The sequence below is a fragment of the Schistocerca gregaria genome, chromosome 3, assembly GCF_023897955.1.
Source record: "Schistocerca gregaria isolate iqSchGreg1 chromosome 3, iqSchGreg1.2, whole genome shotgun sequence".
In the NCBI taxonomy this organism is placed as follows: Eukaryota; Metazoa; Arthropoda; class Insecta; order Orthoptera; family Acrididae; genus Schistocerca; species Schistocerca gregaria.
The window spans coordinates 596,249,507-596,271,892 of record NC_064922.1 but is presented as its reverse complement, the minus strand read 5'-3'; the positions used below and the strand labels follow the sequence as shown (position 1 = coordinate 596,271,892).

Sequence of the window (22,386 nt, the reverse complement as noted above, 5' to 3'; positions counted from 1 at the left end):
CTCCACCTCCTGAGCCTCCTGTCTGGCCAGACATGGGGATTGCATCTTCCCATCATCCTTCATAACTACAAATTCTTGAACTGTCCCATCCTTTTTACACCACTGTTGCCTGGATCTCTGCCCCTGCTAAATTGTATAGAGCCCTCCAAATCCTTTAACGCCATGTGCTCTGTCTCCCATTCCCCATCAGGATCCTCTATGACCTCATCCCTTTCCCACATCTGCTCCTCTTCCTTGAACATGTTTTTATCCTCTACACCATCTTCGATCCCCCTCACTCCCTGATGTCTCCTTTCCTCTCCACCCCATGCCTGCTGCTGCACCGCTACTGACGTGTCCCAACCTCTCTCCATCTCCACACCCTTCATCCCCTCTCCAAAGAAATCTAGGATCTCCTCATCCCAGATGATGTGTTTCATGGCAGGAAGTCACCGTTATCCAGCTGCAGTCCTGAAACTTTATGGAATACACTTTACACTGGGAAAATTTCAAGAATAACATCATTATTGGCTGACCACTGCGACAACACATGACAACCTGTTACTACAACATTTAATTCTTTGTGGACGACAACTTCTCACCAGAGTTGAGACATTACTTACGACGAATAAAGTGTAACTACATAAATATTTATTTAAATATAGAACATTTCAGCGGACTGAACAAATTAAGATTTAATCAAAATGTTCACAGCCTAATGTAAATATTCTCTCACATGCCTGGAATGTGAGCCATGAGTGTATTACTGATTATGTCTTTTATTTACTGAAATAAGTCTTACTATAATTTTCTTCATGACATGTAGATCCCACATGGTCTGTAGATGCATAGTAGGCAGGGCATGCGCGGGGGGAGCGGCAGAGGAGGGGGGTGAGGGATTACTGACAGGTGCTTAGAGGAAATGCCGAGCGCTGGAGGGGAAGTGCCGCTTTAAACTGAAACCCCCCCTCACATTTTTCCTAGATATTAAGTGGAGCCCTTCCATTCACACACTTGCATGGTGACCATTCAGAAAGATCTGTCACCTCTGCTTTGGTTAGTACTGTATGTAAAAATAAATTCCACTGAAAATGCAGCTATTTATTTTCGCCTGAGTAGTTAACTATTTGTAACTTTCAGAGAAGCGTCACGAGTGGAAAATTTGGAGTAAAATCTACACGTTTCTATTGTTGCCATCTTAAAATTGCTTCTTTTGCTAAAACGGTGGAGTTTACACAGCCTCACCTCACTAAGATGTTGTGCAGCCGCAATTGCGAGAGAATTCTGAAACAGTGGTTTATTAAGTGAGAAACTGAGGAAATGTAAGGTTAGTAGCTTATGAAAAATCACAACATCGGAACAAATTAAGTTTTCACTTACGTTGTTTCAAATCACCTTACCACTTTTCGTTTCAACAGGTATCGATGACACTTAAAAATTAATTCTTTCATCAAAAAAGTCAGTAGTTGATGAAGTAACACACTAGGTAATTAAGTATTGCATAATAACCTTATGGCAAAATACTCTCCTCTTGGTGTGCTATCACATACTAAAATCTCATTTCGATATGTCAAACAATTTATGAAATATTAAGAATGTTGTGAATATTTCACTCTAGCTGTACCGCTGGCGCAGCGCGTTGGCAAATTAGTGTGCTACATCACATTAATTTTCTCGAGACTGGTGATAGATAGAGACTTCCCCGTAATTCTAAAGAAAAATTCAGTATGTTAGCTAAATATAATACACAGCAACATATTATACAACATGCACCGAACGGAAATCATAGCGACTCCTACTTTTCGCTGCAAACTTTTCCCAATATCGCGCAGTGCCTTACTTCCATATTTATATCTCAGTAACCTTGACCGTTAACGAAATGATGGGCACATCATCATGAATCTGGCATATGAAACTAGAAGTAACGTAAAAACGAAACTTTTTGCCGAATAGTTACTGTAAAATCGTTTGAGAAAGACTGCAGACTGTTCATTCGATTTTGTCATCGTTGACCCACCGAAAGGTGGCAGACACTGATGGTCTCCCCTTCCAAACAAACGAATGAACTCGCCTAGAGCTTTGGACGAAAACTGCTCACTGCACATCGACCTCTGTATACTGCGTGGATTCTGTCAGAGGCTGACTGAATCACTTATCCCAAATTGATGCGTTTTCCCTTCTCCATCCTCAGTGAAATTTTGTAACATTATCAGAGAATCACCCTGTAGGTACTATTCTGACTCCCAAAAAGTCATTATTTGTGAGTATAAAACATATTTTTAAGTTTTAATAAATGATGGTTCTGCTGGAGGCTCCTTAATAATAATCTTTAATAATAATAATAATAAGACAACAAGCAAGAGATGTGTTAACAGGCAGAACACGGCGCTGCGATCGGCAACGCTGATATAAGACAACAAGCGTCTGACGCAGTTGTTAGATCAGTTACTGCTGCTACAGTGGCAGGTTATCAAGATTTAAGTGAGTTTTAACGTGGTGTTATAGTCGGCGCACGAGCGGTAGGACACAGCATCTCCGAGGTAGTGATGAAGTGAGGATTTTCCAGGACGACCATTTCACTAGTGTACCGTGAATATCAGGAATCCGGTAAATCATCAAATTTCCGACGTCGCTGTGACCGGAAAAAAATTTTGCCAGAACGGGACTAACGACGGCTGAAGAGAATCGTTCAACGTGAAGGAAGTAAAACCCTTCCCCAGGTTGCTACAGATTTCAATGCTGGGCCATCAACAAGTGTCAGTATGTGAACCATTCAAAGAATCATCATCGATATGGACTTTCAGAGCTGAAGACGCACCACACGTGTACCCTTGATGACTGCACAACATAAAGCTTTGCGCCTCGCCTGGGCCCGTCAGTACCGATTTTGGACTATTGATGACTGGAAACATGTTGCCTGGTCGGACGAGTCTCGTTTCAGGTTGTATAGAGCGGATGGACGTGCACGGGTATTGAGACAATCTCATGGATCCATGGACCCTGCCTGTCAGCAGGGGTTGTTGAAGCTAGTGGATGCTCTATAATGATGTGAGGCATGTGCAGTTGGATTGATATGGGACGCCTGATATGTCTGCATACGACTTTGACAGGTGACACGTAAGTATGCGTCATGTGTGATCACCTGCATCCATTCATGTCCATTGTGCATTCCAACGGAGTTGCCACTTCCAGCAGGACAATGCGAAAACCCATACTTCCAGAATTGCTACAGAGCGGCTCCAGGAACACTCTTCTGAGTTTAAACACTTCCGCTGGCCATCAAAATAGCCAGGCATTAACGTTATTGAGCACATCTGGGATGCCTTCCAACGTTCTGTTCAAAAGAGACCTTCACTCCGGCGTATTTTTGAGGATTTATGGACAGCCCTGCAGGATTCATGGTGTCAGTTCCCTTCAGCACTAACACTGACATTAGTCTATCCATGCCACGTCGTGCCCTTCTACGTGCTCGCGGGGGCTCTTCACGATATTAGGCAGGTGTATTAGCTTCTTTGGCTCGTCAGTTATATCGCGTCGGAAAGCAGCTGAGTTCTTGCAGTCAAGCTGTGCAGATCTAGATTTACGAGGCTTTCCCAAATCACTAGAGGGAGGTACCAGTGTAGTTCCTTAAAAAGACCACAACTGCTTCGGTCCACCATCATGTGGATTAGAGCTGCGTCACTTTTGATTTCGAGGGGAACTAAAGACCGTAGTGCCCTTAATGCTGTTAGCAGCCTCATTTAACTACTTCGGCATCTATAATAAGCTAGTCTGGAATTTTTCTACTTTCTTCTCTTCATTTGTTCATAGCGCGCCATTTTCTCTGCCATGTAAATTGTATTTGACACTTTATACTTAGTGCGGATTTTTCTTTTCTCTCTCTTGTTTTTAGCAGTTTGCGTTTATTTGGTTCGTCTTAGTCGCGCCAGTTGCCTTCTCTGAAACATTCTTAAGGGCCCTACACACGAACGAGCGTGGCATCGATCCGTCGCATTGGCAACCGAAATCCTCGCAGATCGCAGCAATCGGTCGGTAATCGCTGATCGCATGGAAATCACAGGCAATCTGATGAAGCACGGCGATTCGTGCACACAGTATGGCTGGCTCGCTGGTTAGCAGCGGTTTGTGACAATATGGCTGCGACTGGTTTATTTATTAAGCGTGGATGTGCAGTTCTGCCCACATCGAGTAAGAAATGTACGTTACGATGTATATTTATCCAGAGACCACGAACTACTCTGAGTAGTGAAGTGGAAGCCGGAGTTGCCGTTATAAGATGTAATATAAGATGCACTCTCCAACTTAGCAATGGTTAGCATGTTGAAGCTTGTGCTATAGAAGTAGATTTCATAGTAATAGTCGCGATACAATGGGCTCGCTCTTATGATTTTTAATTATTTATGAAATAATTATATGGATTTTAAAGTCTGTAACTTCTAAACAGAATGACATAGATACACTCTGTAATGTTTAGAGGATATTTTAATTGAAATGTTAAGGGAAAATCTATTACACAGCTATACTCAAGTCCTTTGTTATTTCATATAATCTGGTCCTCCTTCATACAATTTATAACAACAGTTATGGCAATCAGTAGTGCTGCTATTGATATCATCTCTGTAGATATATCGAGTAAACTGTGTAAATACTTGGAGTTAAATTTGAAGACTAATGAATAAAAACAGGAACTGAGGACTAATAAATGTAGAATAAATTGTATTGGCACGCTTTACAGATGTACACAACCCATTTGCTGTCAGAGAAAAACGTCATATATTCTACAAAGTAACTTATAGATCCAGAAAAGTGTTTCAGAACCGGATTAATAAATCATAACTATAGTTTACTTCTAATTTGTGTTTCGCAAGTATCCTCGGGAATACGGAAATCACCTGCAACTGATACTAAAAGCAGAGGTTCATTTTACATAGCGGAACTTCTCGACGCAGTGACATTTATTATACAGTTTGAAACTTCTTGGAAAACTGGCCGTGTTTGGGACGTCCAGGCGAACGACCGACTGCAGGCGATATCGCAGGCAACGAATCGCTCAGATCCGTCGTTCGTGTGGGTGCTCTTAAAGGCACATACACGCAATGCCTGTCAAAGATATTTTATTATTCGGGCGAACACAAAGTGTGTTGTCTCTTTGCCTTTTCGCTCGTTGTTTGTTTACGTCTCACTGTTATAACGGAACGGAGCGATACATCGTCCCCTATCAGCGGCTGTTGCGTCTGGTCAGCATGTGTGCACACATTTAGTGAAATAGCTATTCCTCTCACCTTAAAAGGTTTGTCAAAAGACTGCAACACTTCTACAAGTACATGTAAGAAGCCTCGTTCAATCTATTGTATTTGTTGTGAAAATATAGTAAACAGTGTAATTGATTGCTTCGTAACGTAACGTAGGTGCTGTGTTTCCATTAGCGATTATTCAGTAACAAATTGACAGGTGCTGGAAGAAACAACGCTGAATGGCTATTAATCAGGAAGAGTTTGTGAATACGCTATTATTTGAAAGACTTCACAGGGTGCTGAGAAATAAAGCATGACGCACAAGTAAACAGTGGTTTCAAATATTGAAAAATTAATCGACTGAAAGACAACAGAAACAAAGTCGACCATAAATTTTACAAACAATACAGGTAATACTATGAACATTCTTATCTAGATACAATGAAATTGTAACTAGATATACACATAAATCTGAATGATTTAATAAATGCGAATAGCTAACAAAACAACTTGATCAATATTGAATGCGTCTTACATTGAGTTTTAGAATACTGAAACCGTTAATTTCTTCTCATAATCTGCTTGTTGAACAATAAATTTAGCCTAATGTAAATAGTATTCATAGCTTCAGATGTCTGGTGACGAGTCTTTCGTTTTAGGTTAAATTTAAGTCTTCTCTTGGCTAATTACTATTCCACTGCCACGGAAAAGTAATTGATAGGCAAGTATGATTTAATGAAAAACATTGGTTAAGGAAAATAATAATATGAAATGCATCGCTGACATCGTTTGGTAGAGCTGTGCTGTTAAGGTACGATGTAACAACGTTCTTCGCCTAGGATGAGTAGCAAATGTGATGAGCTAAGATACGATATTGCTTATTAAACACCAAGGACAGTACACTATACGGTGCAGATGGAAAATGACAAAGCATATCTCGAAGGATTCTGGAAATTATCGGTGCATTTCTCGTAAAGCATGCCTTCAGAGACTCGGGAACGTTAAGACACTACTAACGTTACGATTCTGGGGTACTCTTTGACAGTCTGTGGAAACAATAGGGTCGAAATATTTGTGAAATGAGCAGATACGCTGGGTCGTAAATGTAGCTGTGGCCTTTTTTCCACAGGGAACAGCATATATTTAATCTGCAAGGCCTGCCTACAACGCAAATAAACACGAAAAAAATAATCCATTTCTTTTTAGCAGCATTATTAATTAGTGTGAGTAGGAAATAGCTGCACTAAATGCTGTACTGTACATGTTGATGGCAAATTAAATTATGGGCCTGTTAATATTTCACGCATATCTCGTAAAATAAAGTGCAGTGTCATATTGGGTCCTGGCGTACTATGTTTTAAAATCAAAATATAACGGGCGTTAGCTCTTCTTTGCAGGTTACTAGAGGAGGTACAATTAATAACAACAGTATGATAGAGCCTACTCATTTTCTGTGAGAGAAAGATATTTTTTATGTTCTTTGGGAATAAAACTATTTGAATGTGTTGACATATGTAAAGCAGCATGTACTCGATTTCCTTTACGGTAGACTTAAGCAGTTACTATCTTACTAATATATCTCTTCTCAGTCTACATGAACACTAAGTATAAAATTTATTTGTCAGTTGTATGATCCTTCGATCATTTTAACGATTCTTTTACCGAAACACCTTAAAGAACACATAATTGTTATGTCCTAATTATGAAACTACAACTTAATAACTTGCTATTTTACAATCTACCATTGTCTACATAAAAATTCTTCTGTGGAATAGATGAAATTCTCTAGGATAAATTATTTCGGTTAGATTACAGACTTGCTTTGCAACCTGTCAGACATTTTATGGTAATAGGCAAATGATAAAAGATTTTTTTTGCTGCATATTGAACTCCTTTCTGTACACTGACAGCTTTAAAAATAATGGTTAATAAGGGTCAGTATTTACTTTAGTGTTGTAGATAGTGCTCAAATTGTGGTGCATTGTTTTCGACGAGTATCATTAGGGAATAGATGTGTTGTGATGGTGCAGATAAAATGCCTGATTCGTTGAAGAGGTGCCTACATGACGACAGTGGGTGAACACCATATTATTCTTACAGCTCGCGTACATACATATATATACAATAATCATTGTTCCATAGATCATGAATATGACAGTTTGTTATGATGTGGAATGTGTCACTTTAACATAAGTTTTCTTTACACATATAATGAGTGAATTAATTAATTATTTTTTTGCAATTACTACTTCGTATCTTAGAATTCATCCATTGAGTAGAAGGAGTTGTCATTCCAAAATAATTTTAATTTGCTTTTAAATTTTGGTTGGCTATCTGTCAGACTTTTAATACTATTTGGCAAATGACCAAGAATTTTTGTGGCAGCATAATTCACCCCTTTTCCCCAAAGTGAGATTTAATCCAGAATAATGAATATCATCCTTTCTTCTAGTGTTGTAGCTATGCACTTTGCTGTTATTTTTTGAACTGGGATGGATTATTAATGACAAATTTCATAAATGAATGTATGTATTGCGAAGGTACTGTGAATATCCCAAGTTCCTTAAATAAATGTCTGCAAGCTGATCTTGGCTGGGCTCCAGCTATTATTCTGATTACATGCTTTTGTGCAATGAATACTTTCTCTCTTAATGACTAATTGCACCAAAATATGATGCCATATGAAAGGAGTGAATGAAAATAGGCACAGTAGGCTAATTTACTGATATGTTTATCACCAAAATTTTCAATCACTCCAGTAGCATAAGTAGTTGAACCTAACCGTTTCAGCAGATGTGTTTCATCCAAATCAATTTCTCATGAATGCATGCACTGAGAAATTTAGAGTATTCCGGCTTAGCAACAGACTTCCGTTCATAGTCTATATTTATCAGTGGTGTTATTCTATTTACTCTACAGAACTGTGTAAACTGTGTTTTCTCAAAATTTAGTGAGAGTCCATTTGCAGAGAACCACATAATAATTTTCTGAAAGACATTATTTGCAATTTCTTCAGCTGATTCTTGCTTTTGGGTCTTGTATCATCAGCAAAAAAAACTAGCTTTGCATCTTCATGAAAATAAAGTGGCAAGTCTATTGATAACAATAAGGAACCCAAGACTGAACTCTGTGGGACACCATTCTTGATACCTCCCCAGTTAGCGGACTTGCTGGGTTTTGCAGACTATCTATAATGTTAATTTCAACATTCTGCATTCTTTCAGTTAAGTATGAATTAAAGCATTTGTGCACTGTCCCACACATACCACAATGCTTAAGCTTATGTAGAAGAGTTTCATGATCCACACAATCAAAAGCCGTTGAGAGATCACAAAATATCACAATGGGTGATGTTTGGTTATTCAGTGTATTTAATATTTGATCAGTGAAAGCTTGTATAGGATTTTTGTTGAAAAGCCTTTCAGAAAACCAAATTGATATTTTGTTAGTATTTCATTTTTACAAATATGTGATGCTACTCTTGAATACATTACTTTTTCAATAATTTGGAAAAAGCTGTCAGAAGTGAGATTGAGATTGGAAGGTAGTTGTTAGCATCAGATGTATCCCATTTTCAAGCAATGGTTTAATAATAGTGTATTTCAGTCTGTCTGGAAAAATGCCATTTCTGTGAGCTACTACATATGTGGCTGAGAATCATACTTATTTGTTGGGAACAAGCTTTTATTACTCTGTTGAAAATGCCATCAATTCCATGTGAGCTTTTACTTTTGAGTGAATTTATTATTTTGCTTATTTCAGTAGGAGGGGTGGGTTGAATTTCGAATTTATCAAATTGCATGGGTACTTCCTCTTCTATATACTGCCTTGCATTTTCTAATGCATACCTAGATCCTATTTTCTCTACAACACTTAATAATGATTATCAAAAATGTTTTCTACTTCTGACTTCTTGTTAACAAACTTTTTGTTGTGTTTGATAGAAATACAGTCTTCCTGTGCTCTCAGTTGCCCTGTTTCCCTTTTTACAACATTCCAAATTGTTTTAATTTTATTATCAGACATAATGCACATACTTCTAGACTTTTTAATAACTTTTCTTAACACAGTGCAGTAGTTTTTTCATAATGTTTCAGTGTTTTGGGATCATTATTGCTCCTAGTTATAAGATACAGTTCCCTTTTCTGTTTACAAGATATTTTATTCCCTTTAGTAAGCCATGGCTTTTTACATGATTTCTTACAATTATATTACACTGTTTTCGTAGGGAATCTGTTTGAAAATATACTCACAAAGGTATCATGAAATAGGTTAAATTTTAAATTAGCATCATGTTCCCTGTACATCTCAGCCCAGTTTAACTTTTGCAAGATTTCCTAAAATTCTGAATTGTTAAATCATTATGGAATGCACTGTTTTGGAGGACTGTTTTGCATTAATATATGGAGCTATATCATATACTGTAACTAGCTGTGCATCATGATCAGACAGACCATCCTTAACCGGAAAAGGTTTTATTTGATTAAATTTATCTCGGTCTATGAAAACGTTATCTATCAGTGTGCTGCTTTCCTGTACCACCCGAGTAGTAAAATCAATAACTGATGTCAAATTGAAAGAACTAAGTAATACTTCAAGGTCAAGCTATCTATCAGACTCTTTCAGAAAATCTACGTTGAAATCCTCACAAATTTGCTTTCCTAATTGTAAGTAGTACAACAAAGATTTCAAGTTTTTCATAAATAGTTGAAAATTCCCCAGTGGGTTCCTATACATCACTACATTTATAAAAGTGCCATTATTTAGTATAAGCTCAAGTGCACATGCTTCTATATGTTGATATATGCAAAAAATTTTAGTTTCCTAATTTTTGACGATATGACAGATTTTAACATGTATGGGAACTTATCCTCTCTCTATAGTGTCTCTAGTTACATGTGCTGAAGGATTATATTCATGTACATTTACCATTTGGATACCTCTGACTATATGTTGTTCAGACAGGCGTAGTACATCTATTCCACCCTCAGTTTCTAAATCTTCTAAACAAACAAGAAGCTCATCTACTTTGTCTTTTAATTTCCTGATATTCTGATGCTATATATTAACATTATTTTTCACTGTACTTTTGTGTGAATCTTGTGACATATTAACATTATTTTCCACTTTACTGTCACTAGAATCTTGTGATATTTTCACATCTCTAGTACCTGCCTGTCTGAACTTCTCATTAAGCTTAATTTCAATCAATGTGGGACGACTGGACACTGATCTTAGCCTAAAAAAGTACTCCCATGAGTTTCAGTGCCCCCTTAAAGATTTTGCTATCATCCCAGACAGTTTACACTTACATTTCCTATTGAGATGCTGGTCATGTCTCTTGAAGTCCCAAATACCAATAACATCAACGGGAACCAAACTTATGCCTGACAAAGTAGCCACCCAAAGCAGCTGATCTAGCTCCATATTGAGCGTCCTGATAGAGTTGTTCAGTTGGGGCCAGTCATACGGCAATAAAGTGGGAACCAAGTCAACATTTGTATGGTTCGTTGGAGATGCTATTTTTACCAGCTCACATTCAATAATGTAGCCCTGATCCCTATCGATACTGTTTCCTGCTCCACCCACTACCACAACATGATCCTGCTTTGTAAAACATACTATGATCCTACATCCTCTACCAATTGGCTAAGACATGTGCTGGGCTTGAAAATACTCGTGACCTGGGTACCTGTCACCTGTTTTTTCCTGCAAGATCTGGTCAACACCTCTTCCATGGCTAGTGCCTAACAACATAACGTTCCTCCTATTTTCTACTTTTTGCAACAGTTCGTTTCTTAGTGAAAGTCTGTTGACTGCTGACTACACTTACAACTACTTGAGCCTCTTCATTTGCTGACTGAGGTAGCAAGACGAATCTATCGTTTGTGCCAATGATGAAACTCTCTGATGCTGTTCTCTTTCATGCGATCAGTACTTTCTTTTTAAGTGATGAGTTACCCAGAAAATTATTGCATAAGACGTTACTGTGCGGAAATAAGCAAAATGTATGAGGTGGTTCATTCATTGGTTTAAAAGAATAGCAACTATAAGAGGAGTTAAAGCAGCTGAGCTCAACTGTTTGAGCAGCCCAGTAAAATGCTTCTTCCAGTTCAAATCTTTCATAATATGTAAATCTAAAAATTGGACCATTCTGCCCTATTTACTGACGTCTTTTCATGTGTTATATCAGTTGCTGGTGTGCAGCTATTTGTTGTACAGATCCATATACAGTGTGTTTTCACAAAATCAAGCGAGACTCCATTCACAAAAAACCACTCAACAGTACATTGGAAAACTCAGTAACAGTCTCTTCTATTGCTTTCTCCCTAATAGGATTTATTACAACACTAGTATTGTTTGCAGAATGAGTCAGTTCTGCTCGATGAGCTTTAAATTGAAAGTCAGTCATATATATAAGAAATAAGAGTGGACCCAGAACTGCACCTTGCAGAACTCCCTTCACGATTTCTTGCCATTTATTAAAATTTTCTCTCCTTTCAAAGTTGTTTCAGTTATTCAGCATGTGTTTTCTCATTCAGTTTGTTAAGTATAATTCAAACCAGTTTTGTAAATTCTTCAGTTAAGTTTTTCTAAGTTTTTTTTAAAGAGAGTAACATGAACTACACAATCAAACACATTGGCGAGATCACAAAATTTATTATTTGTTATTATTTAAGGATTGTAATATTTAGTGAGTGAATGTATGCATAGCATTCTCAGTAAAGCAGCCCTTTTGGAATCCTAAGTGTGATGTACTTATTAAGTTGTTTCTATTTAAATGCAGGACTACAATACTCTTTCGAATATTTTGCAAAAATACATCGGTAAGGAAACTGGATGATAATTATTTAAGTATTTCTTAGCACCTTTCTTATAAGGAGGCTTAACTGCTGCATATTGTAAGCTGTCTGGAAAAATCGCCTGTGCGTGTAATACGTTGCATATACTGTATTACTAAGGACATTGCTTGTCAATTTAAAATTCTCTTTCAAAATTACATCTGAAATTCTATCAACACTGTATGAGCTTTTGTTTTTTAGAATTTCTACAATTCTTTTAATTTCAGTGAAGGGTTTAGGTGTTTTTATAGTTGTTTAAAGTTATGTGAAACGATATTTTTAATATATTCTCTTGCTTTGTCAATGGAATCATTTAATCCTATTTTTGCTGCTACATTTATAAAATTATTATTAAAAATACTTGCAACTTACGAGTTATCACTGATAACTCTGCCATTTAGTTGAACTCGTTGGTATCTTGTACACTAACTGGCTATCCTGTCTCCCATTTCACAATACCCCATATAGTTTTGATCTTAATATCTGTATTATTAATTTCTTTTCTTATTTCTGAACGTTATAATGACTTTCCTTAAAATATCACAGAATTTTTTATAGAATGCTAGTAATTTCGGATCTTGACTTATTCTGGTCTCTATACAAATTCCCCTTTTCCTCTTACATTAAGGTTTAACCCATTTAGTTATCTATGGTTTAGTTGTTTTCTTAATGTACTTTCTCGATAATGGAAAGCTGTTTCCAAATACTGACTCACATATTCGACGGAATATACCAAATTTCACATCAGCATCTCTTTCTACATATATCTCATTCCGCAGTACCTCTTTTAACTCATTCTTAAAACAGTGTACCCTGTCCTCATTAATAAGCCTCATTGCATTGTATGAACATGTCTCACAGCTGTAAAATCCCACATTGTTTATTTCCATTAACTGTGCATTATGATCAGATAGCCCATTAGCAAATGGGCACACATTAATTGTTTCAATCTGCAGCCTGTGTAAAAAAAGTTATCATTTGGGGTTCTGCTACCTTCCTGCATGCGAAATGGAAAATTTCCAACCACTGAGGTCAGACTGAAACGGTCAAACAATGATTTGAGTCCATTTCTCTTGTCACAATTTTTTAAGAAATCTATAACACATTGAAATCACCACATACATCTAACGATTTCTTCTTGTCTGGCAGCTCAATAATGTATCTAGATTCCTCATAAATAACTGTAAGTTTCCTAGAGGGGATCTTTAGACTGTTACAGTTACAGTGGAAGTATTCTACAGAAACAGTTCACAAGCACATGCTTCTAGGCTCTAATTTTCACAAAAACTGCTTGTATGAACATTATTGACTTTGTGTCCAACATTTACATTGTTACAACTCGTCCTTTTCCCACGTTACTCTACACGAAAATGATGCTAGTCTCTAACCTTGGTAGCTCTTCGAGACGTACAAGGAGCTCATTTACCTTGTTTTCAGTCCCCTAATGTTCTGTTGAGACATACTAATTTTACTTTCCTGGAAACTGTTAAATAATTACACGAACAGACTTCGATGGGATGTAGAAGGTGTCTAGAGGGACAAAATGAGAATAGGAACCCGTGTTCGGAAACATCAACCAACGCCACTACAGAGAGTCGAAGCTATAGGTGCCGACTCCTGTACATGTGTATATATACAGGATAATTCCTTGATCGTGTTACAAACTTTCCGGCATGATGGGGAAGGATAAATGTATCAAGGTCAAGTAAGAGACACTGGTACAGAAACGAATGAGGCGAAAGTTATCAGCGAAAAATTGTTCTCATAACTCTGACACTGAAAAAAAAAAAGGTAACGGTACTGTTGTTGCTGAGATTGTAGGGCAGGCAACTTTCGGAGGCGGTAGTATGGATCAAAACAAGAAAAAAAAAATCTAGTACACATGGGCTCTAAAATGCATACCTGAGGAGCTATCAACACTTCTGTGAAACCCATCTCCTCTACTCAACAAACGCTCATAGCTCTTAACGTAGGTGTAAGTTTTTAAAATGTTCCGCAAATTTTCAGCATATTTAAATTAAGAGACAGTGGGATGTTCTGAGCTGTTTCAGAGTGTTGTTTAAATGGTTCAAATGTCTCTGAGCACTATGGGACTTAACATCTTAGGTAATCAGTCCCCTAGAACTTAGAACTACTTAAGCCTAACTAACCTAAGGACATCACACACATCCATGCCCGAGGCAGCATTCGAACCTGCGACCGTAGCAGTCCCGCGGTTCCAGACTGCAGCGCCTAGAACCGCAAGACCACCGCGGCCGGCTCAGAGTGTTGTACTAGATCAGTGGTTCCCAACTTCTCTGAGGCCATTACTCGTGAACTACATCATATAATAGTCAATACCGCGCAACAGCATTTCGTACCTTATTAAATTTTACAGTGAAAAGATATTTGAACAGTCCTATTTTTATAAGTACTAGAAACATATAATATTTCATTTTCAACATCGTAATCGTGTAAAAAGTTCAGTCGGTTCCTTGCTTTTAGAATCACTACTCTTAAAGCTTTTTCACATGATACTGCATACTCTTCACCAATATTTCTCCTAAATGTTGCTAGTTCTGTTTTTGGTAAACCTGTTTTCAGTCTCTTGTCTTCACATCGTCTAAGAAATTCTGTTTTTGTTTGAACTTCAGTATCTTAAGACCGAGGCAATTATTTGTCGATTCTGCAGTTCATCAAAGTAGTTATCTGTACTGGTAGAATTTCTTACTGCTGATAAGTGATGACTCATTTCATGTGTGACTGAGCATGTTTCACTGTGTGAGCGTCGAGCTTTGCTATCAGTACTGGGAAAATCGAAATGTCCTGAACTTCAGCCCTACGTTGGTAAAGCTCCAATCCATGAGGAAAACTGGGAACTTTGTCCTGTGCTGTCAAAATATTCACCATTTATCCTTGCAAGATATGTCACCTTGGAAATAAATATGTTATCTACTGTTTTTGTATGTGAATCTTTCTGTTTTTCCGACTTCGCCCTTTCCAAAAACAAAGAAATTTCGTGTCGAATCTCGAGAACTCTATGATACAATTTGCCACGTGATAGCCATCTTACTTCTGTGTAGACCAAAAACACATCATTTTGGCTCCAATTTCTTTGCACAACTCTTTCAGAACCTCTGCCGTTGTTACAGTTATTACTACATGAGTGAGTACGTTCAACAGATAAGGAGGAAGTGTTTTCACTGCCAAAGATATAACTACACTCCTGGAAATGGAAAAAAGAACACATTGACACCGGTGTGTCAGACCCACCATACTTGCTCCGGACACTGCGAGAGGGCTGTACAAGCAATGATCACACGCACGGCGCAGCGGACACACCAGGAACCGCGGTGTTGGCCGTCGAATGGCGCTAGCTGCGCAGCATTTGTGCACCGCCGCCGTCAGTGTCAGCCAGTTTGCCGTGGCATACGGAGCTCCATCGCAGTCTTTAACACTGGTAGCATGCCGCGACAGCGTGGACGTGAACCGTATGTGCAGTTGACGGACTTTGAGCGAGGGCGTATAGTGGGCATGCGGGAGGCCGGGTGGACGTACCGCCGAATTGCTCAACACGTGGGGCGTGAGGTCACCACAGTACATCGATGTTGTCGCCAGTGGTCGGCGGAAGGTGCACGTGCCCGTCGACCTGGGACCGGACCGCAGCGACGCACGGATGCACGCCAAGACCGTAGGATCCCACGCAGTGCCGTAGGGGACCGCACCGCCACTTCCCAGCAAATTAGGGACACTGTTGCTTCTGGGGTATCGGCGAGGACCATTCGCAACCGTCTCCATGAAGCTGGGCTACGGTCCCGCACACCGTTAGGCCGTCTTCCGCTCACGCCCCAACATCGTGCAGCCCGCCTCTAGTGGTGTCGCGACAGGCGTGAATGGAAGGACGAATGGAGACGTGTCGTCTTCAGCATTGAGAGTCGCTTCTGCCTTGGTGCCAATGATGGTCGTATGCGTGTTTGGCGCCGTGCAGTTGAGCGCCACAATCAGGACTGCATACGACCGAGGCACACAGGGCCAACACCCGGCATCATGGTGTGGGGAGCGATCTCCTACACTGGCCGTACACCTCTGGTGATCGTCGAGGGGACACTGAATACTGCACGGTACATCCAAACCGTCATCGAACTCATCGTTGTACCATTCCTAGACCGGCAAGGGAACTTGCTGTTCCAACAGGACAATGCACGCCGCATGTATCCCGTGCCACCCAACGTGCTCTAGAAGGTGTAAGTCAACTACCCTGGCCAGGAAGATCTCCGGATCTGTCCCCCATTGAGCATGTTTGGGACTGGATGAAGCGTCGTCTCACGCGGTCTGCACGTCCAGCACGAACGCTGGTCCAACTGAGGCGCCAGGTGGAAATGGCATGGCAAGCCGTTCCACAGGACTACATCCAGCATCTCTACGATCGTCTCCATGGGAGAATAGCAGCCTGCATTGCTGCGAAAGGTGGATATACAGTGTACTAGTGCCGACATTGTGCATGCTCTGTTGCCTGTGTCTATGTGCCTGTGGTTCTGGCAGTGTGATCATGTGATGTAGCTGACCCCAGGAATGTGTCAATAAAGTTTCCCCTTCCTGGGACAATGAATTCACGGTGTTCTTATTTCAATTTCCAGGAGTGTATATAATGTTATAATGCACTGGCTAAATGCAGTGTTTGGTAAAACTTCTTTAATCAATATGCCTAATCTAGAGTGAACGTCCCACATGGAAGGTGCTTCGTCTGTACATACACCTACCAAATTCGGCCAATGTATTTTACTTTTATCAACAAAATTCTTCATTGTTCAGAAAACACCTACGCCAGACACTCTGGGATGATGATGGCATTGAAGCAGAGGATGACACGCGTAAAGCTGAAATACTAAACACCTTTTTCCCAAGCTGTTTCACAGAGGAAGACCGCATAGCAGTTCCTTCTCTAAATCCTTGCACGAACGAAAAAATGGCTGACATCGAAATAAGTGTCTAAGGAAGAGAAAAGCAACTGAAATCACTCAAGAGAGGAAAGTCCACTGTACCTGTCGGGATACCAATTCGACTCTACACAGAGTACGCGAAAGAATTTGCCCCCCTTCTAACAGCCGTGTGCCGCAGGTCTCTAGCGGAACGGAAGGTTTCAAATGATTGAAAATGAGAACAGGTAGTCCCAGTTTTCAAGAAGGGTCGTCGAGCAGATGCGCAAAACTATAGACCTATATCTCTGACGTCGACCTGTTGTAGAAATTTAGAACATGTTTTTTGCTCGCGAATCATGTCGTTTCTGGAAACCCAGAATCTACTCTGTAGAAATCAACATGGATCCGGAAACAGCTATCGTGTGAGACCCAACTCGCTTTATTTGTTCATGAGACCCAGAAAATATTAGATACAGGCTCCCAGGTAGATGCTATTTTCCTTGATTTCCGGAAGGCGTTCGATACAGTTCCGCACTGTCGCCTGATAAACAAAGCAAGAGCCTACGGAATATCAGACCAGTTGTGTGGCTGGATTGAAGAGTTTTTAGCAAACAGAACACAGCATGTTGTTCTCAATGGAGAGACGTCTACAGACGTTAAAGTAACCTCTGGCGTGCCACAGGAGAGTGTTATGGGACCATTGCTTTTCACAATATATATAAAAAACCTAGTAGATAGTGTAGGAAGTTCCATTCGGCTTTTCGCGGATGATGCTGTAGCACACAGAGAAGTTGCAACATTAGAAAAATGCAGCGAAATGCAGGAAGATCTGCAGCGGATAGGCACTGGTTGCAAGGAGTGGCAACTGACCCTTAACATAGACAAATGTAATGTATTGCCAATACACAGAAAGAAGGATCCTTAATTGTATGATTATATGATAGCGGAACAAACACTGGTTGCAGTTACTTCTGTAAAATATCTGGGAGTATGCGTACGGAACGATTTGAAGTGGAATGATCATATAAAATTAATTGTTGGTAAGGCGGGTGCCAGGTTGAGATTCATTGGGAGAGTCCTTAGAAAATGTAGTCCATCAACAAAGGAGGTGGCTTACAAAACACTCGTTCGACCTATACTTCAGTATTGCTCATCAGTGTGGGTTCCGTACCAGGTCTGGTTGACAGAGGAGATAGAGAGGATCCAAAGAAGAGCGGCGCGTTTCGTCACAGGGTTATTTGGTAAGCGTGACAGTGTTCCGGAGATGTATAGCAAACCCAAGTGGCAGACTCTGCAAGAGAGGCGCTCTGCATCGCGGTGTAGCTTGCTGTCCAGGTATCGAGAGGGTGCGTTTCTGTATGAGGTATCGAATATATTGCTTCCCCCTACTTATACCTCGCGAGGATATCACGAATGTAAAGTTAGAGAGATTCGAGCGCGCACAGAGGCTTTCCGGCAGTCGTTCTTTCCGCGAACCATACGCGACTGGAACAGGAAAGGGAGGTAATGACAGCGAAACGTACACTGCCCTCCACCACACACCGTTGGGTGACTTGTGGAGTATAAATGTAGATGTACATGTAGATGTAGTGGCGCCCAGTGATTCCGTGAATAAGTATTATTCTTCCAGGCCGTCGTCTTTTACGCGTGGAATATAGACAAGAAGCAGGGAACAAGTAGCTCAATTCATGTAACAAATCAGTGACCTGATTTTATTTCGTTGAGTATGTGTTCAAAATACCGAATCTCTTGTCTATGATACCTCTTCTGATTGTGTTGTTAGAAAGAAATCCTTGTGTCTTGGCACTAGATGCAAGGTGGCAAGCCCTCTGAGCCCTTCATACACTTATTCAGGCCCCAAAAAAACAGCCTACCTTGCCTTTCTAAAATATGAATTTTCATACATGCGTATTAATGTCATTTCGATGTCTTATTACACTGTTACGCAAAGCATGCAGGAGGTGGGAGGATGTCCAGTCACTGAGATATTGCGCTTAGAGTCACGTCCTCTGGCTAGCGGCTTTCTCTTTTGATGCCTGGTCTCAGGGGCCAGAGAGACGGAAGCTCGCTATTTAACATTGGCTGTGGGCAGTTTTCCCACGAATGCCTCATTTTTTACATTGGAAAGCGCCAACTCGACGACACGGCTGTGCTGTTGTCTGGGACGCTTCAGAGAAATGGTTGCGGAACACCATGGGATAGCCGACAAAAAGGCGCGACACAAAGCACCTCAAATCTCATATTTCGTTGACACTCACCGTCAGTAAGTTTTCCGCGCAAAGCTCTGGCGGAGGCTATGATATGCCTTTCGACGTTACGTCAGCATATGTTAGCAGTCTTCGTCGGTAATTGGTGGGAAGGAACGTTTTGTGCCTAGTCTGGCGGATTACGCTTGTGGGAATCTAGACAGTTTATTGTAAGCGAAAGTTTAGTTTATTGGCGACGACTGGCCGAGTTCTGGCACAAGCAGAGAGCGCGCTGTCTAGGCACGGCGCGGAAGAGGATTCCTGGCCGCTGCAAGAGTCGGTCGCGTGCTCTGCCGCCCTTGCTGCAGAGTAATTTCATGCAAGTTTCACTTATCCGGCCATCGCGACAAACACTTAGGCTTTTTTTTCCTTTCGCGTGCGTGCTTCGACCGGTCTCCAAGGCGGAGACCATCTCCATGCAGCGCAGCCGACGACAGATTGCAGCCGTCGTCAGCACGCCTTCTTGCGCCGTATTGTCGGTAATATACGCAGCTCCTCTAAAAACTCGATTTGAGATTACTCAGCAATGGCATCCATAGAATCACTTTGCCTCATTAGGTCATATCGTGGTACTGCATCCGATTACCCACTTATTCTACATTTCGCTTTTTATACTTGTTATACATATAACTTGAAATGTTATGCATTTCACTTGTTCGTTTTGCTTCCCCTTCTCGTAGTAGAAAAGCACACTAGATCCATTCATTGTCGTTTGCACTAGTTTCTCACCGACACCTCTATCAAATGAGGACTTTTTACATGTTGATTTTACATTAATGTACGTGACTATTCATTGTACGAATTCGTGATCAGTTTTGTGTTCTGTTAAAGTAAAAATAAATGTAATTATAAATTCTTAGAACAGCGTTTATCTATTAAACAGTCACACTCACCAGAAAGCTTTCTCATCGTCGTTTCTGGAGTGAAACTTTGATAATGTAATTTAATGAATAAATAATATGAGAGGCTAGCCACCCCACGTAGGATTTGTATCGGGGCCATTATAAAATTGCATTACACACCTTGTGCAGGTTCACTATAAACCCACTTGGGTGTGACCTGAATAACGTTGCGATTCTGCCCTCTAACTTGCATATCAGTTAAGGGTCCCACGATAGTAAACATGCCGCTAGTTGTCAAGGAGAGACAGAAAAATGGCTTAAGGTCAGTCTGCAATTTCCGAGCATTTAGGAGCAAATGCAGAAAGACAGACTTCCAGTGTATCACTGCCGCAGAGAATGCACGAGAGGCATGGATTTTGGGGCTCGATGGATTACTCGCAGCAGATTCTGAGGACTCAAGTATCTGAATAAATTTACAATTATTTATTTCCTTCAGACTAACTACCACAGTCATCGGCCAATCTGATGTACGGCTCTGTACCTCCCTTGTACCTCTGGCCAAGCATATTCAGATCCCTCACCCTCTCCTACTATATAGATGGGGATGTTCCTGGCTTTTATATTGGCAAGCTTCAAGTTTGGTAACAACAGCATTCAGGTGAAATCTAGACGTCACTGCCCGTCCTATTATGGCTGCCAACAATATTTTTTTTTACGTCACTTGGTCCCATTTGGAGGCCTCTCGTGAGTTGATGCAGCTGTTTCAGCAGCTTTACTCATTTCCTATCTCTCTGTAATCCACTGACGTCGCTGGTTTCCGGAGCAAGTATCAAGCTTGCTGCCTGTGCTACGACGTACCTGAGACCATCTTCTAATGTTACACCTTACAACAACGACCAGGCCGTGTATGAAGTTACCAGTTACGTAATTCTCTGAAGTGAAACTTGTATTCTGGAACAGCTGCCCGGACCGTTTATAGCTTCGCAGGCTTCTGCCGTTACCGTTTACCTCTGATAACCTAACCGCTGTCAATTTTTCCTGCTCTCTGCGTTGTGTCTGATTCCCCAGCTCGGAGTGCCTTCGTTCGTTTCGAACAGCCTCAAGCTTAATAATGCACAAGTCAAGAAGTCATCCTTACATGACAAGACATAATGTTTATTCTTTCCACACGATGCTCTCCTAGAACTAACTTCACAGCAAGTAGTAAGGAAATCTTGATGAAATCCTGTCCTATTGTAAGATGTTTCATGGTTTCAGCGACTTCAACAGCGATGAAACTTTAAGACCACCTTCCGTTGACTGAAAAAAAAAATAGCGCGAAGAATCCATACGTTAACTTTTCAGTGTAATATCTTTGCTTTCGAAGAATTCAATGTCTTCCCTGCAAACTCTGCATGACTTCTTTTTTAAACGGTTTTTTAAATGGTTGCTGTTAGCACCTCACTGCACAGAACATGTAGAGGTTTCTCATTAGCTTTTATAAACTATTATGGTAAAACCCCATGACCAAAAAGTATCTTTCTATGATTTTTTACCCGGTGACATGACTCCTGAAGGAAGAAAAAACTGTCTGAAGCGAGCGTATTAAAGAGCAAGAGGCACATCAAAACACATTTTTGAAAAAAAAAAAGTCGAAAAAATGTAACATTACAAGTATTAGTTAAGATCACGTTATGTCTATTTGCGACTGAATTAATGTAATTTATATTTCGCAATATACGTTTCTTCTCAATTATTATGAAGTACCTTCAGTAGCAGGAAATGTATATATATTTGTGAACTGCTCACGTCACTTATTTAGCTGTACATGAACATAGCTTCAAAATCATCAATATAGTTTTGCTATACTTTATTCAGAGTAAGTCTAACACGGATACCAATATTGCGCTATGTTTTACCTGGCAAAGTAAGAGAAGACTTGAGATAGGTTGCATCACTGTGTTTACTTCCGACAAAGAGATAGCCGGAGATTATGAAAGCGTACCCCGCAGTAGTCTGAAGCCCGTTTCGCACTGCGACGCAAAGCTGCGACTCACTGTTGCAGACCTGCGTATGGATTGCAACCCAGACGAGTTCGTGACATTGCATCTGGAATCTGGTTTTTACGAGACAGTGTTTTGCATGCATTTTGAATCCTACAAGAAATTAGGTTCTCAGAGTCAGTGCCGAGTCCAACCAGAATCAGTGTCTATTTCGTAATCTGCTCCGTGGCTATAGGCGTAGAGGGGTTAGCTTCCTAGTGGCATCTGAATAATACGTAGCTGAAGTAAGTAGATTGTTTATGGCCTCGGGCGCCGTCTTTATAAGGGCACTGTGGTTCTGGCAGTGACAATGCTTGACTCAAA

At 40.3% G+C, this 22,386-nt stretch overlaps 1 protein-coding gene across 2 annotated transcripts in view; it reads left to right on the top strand.

Annotated features, from left to right (window-relative positions):
• The first annotated feature begins 5,143 nt into the window (after positions 1 to 5,143).
• LOC126354201 (cilia- and flagella-associated protein 251-like) overlaps positions 5,144 to 22,386 on the top strand; it is a 53,788-nt gene continuing 36,545 nt past the window's right edge. The window contains exons 1-2 of one of the 2 annotated variants that reach the window (XM_050003657.1): positions 5,144 to 5,305; positions 5,388 to 5,623. The gene's annotated coding sequence lies outside the window, so the exon portion shown is untranslated. The remainder of the gene's footprint in view (positions 5,306 to 5,387; positions 5,624 to 22,386) is intronic. The other variant, XM_050003658.1, reaches the window with a different exon arrangement.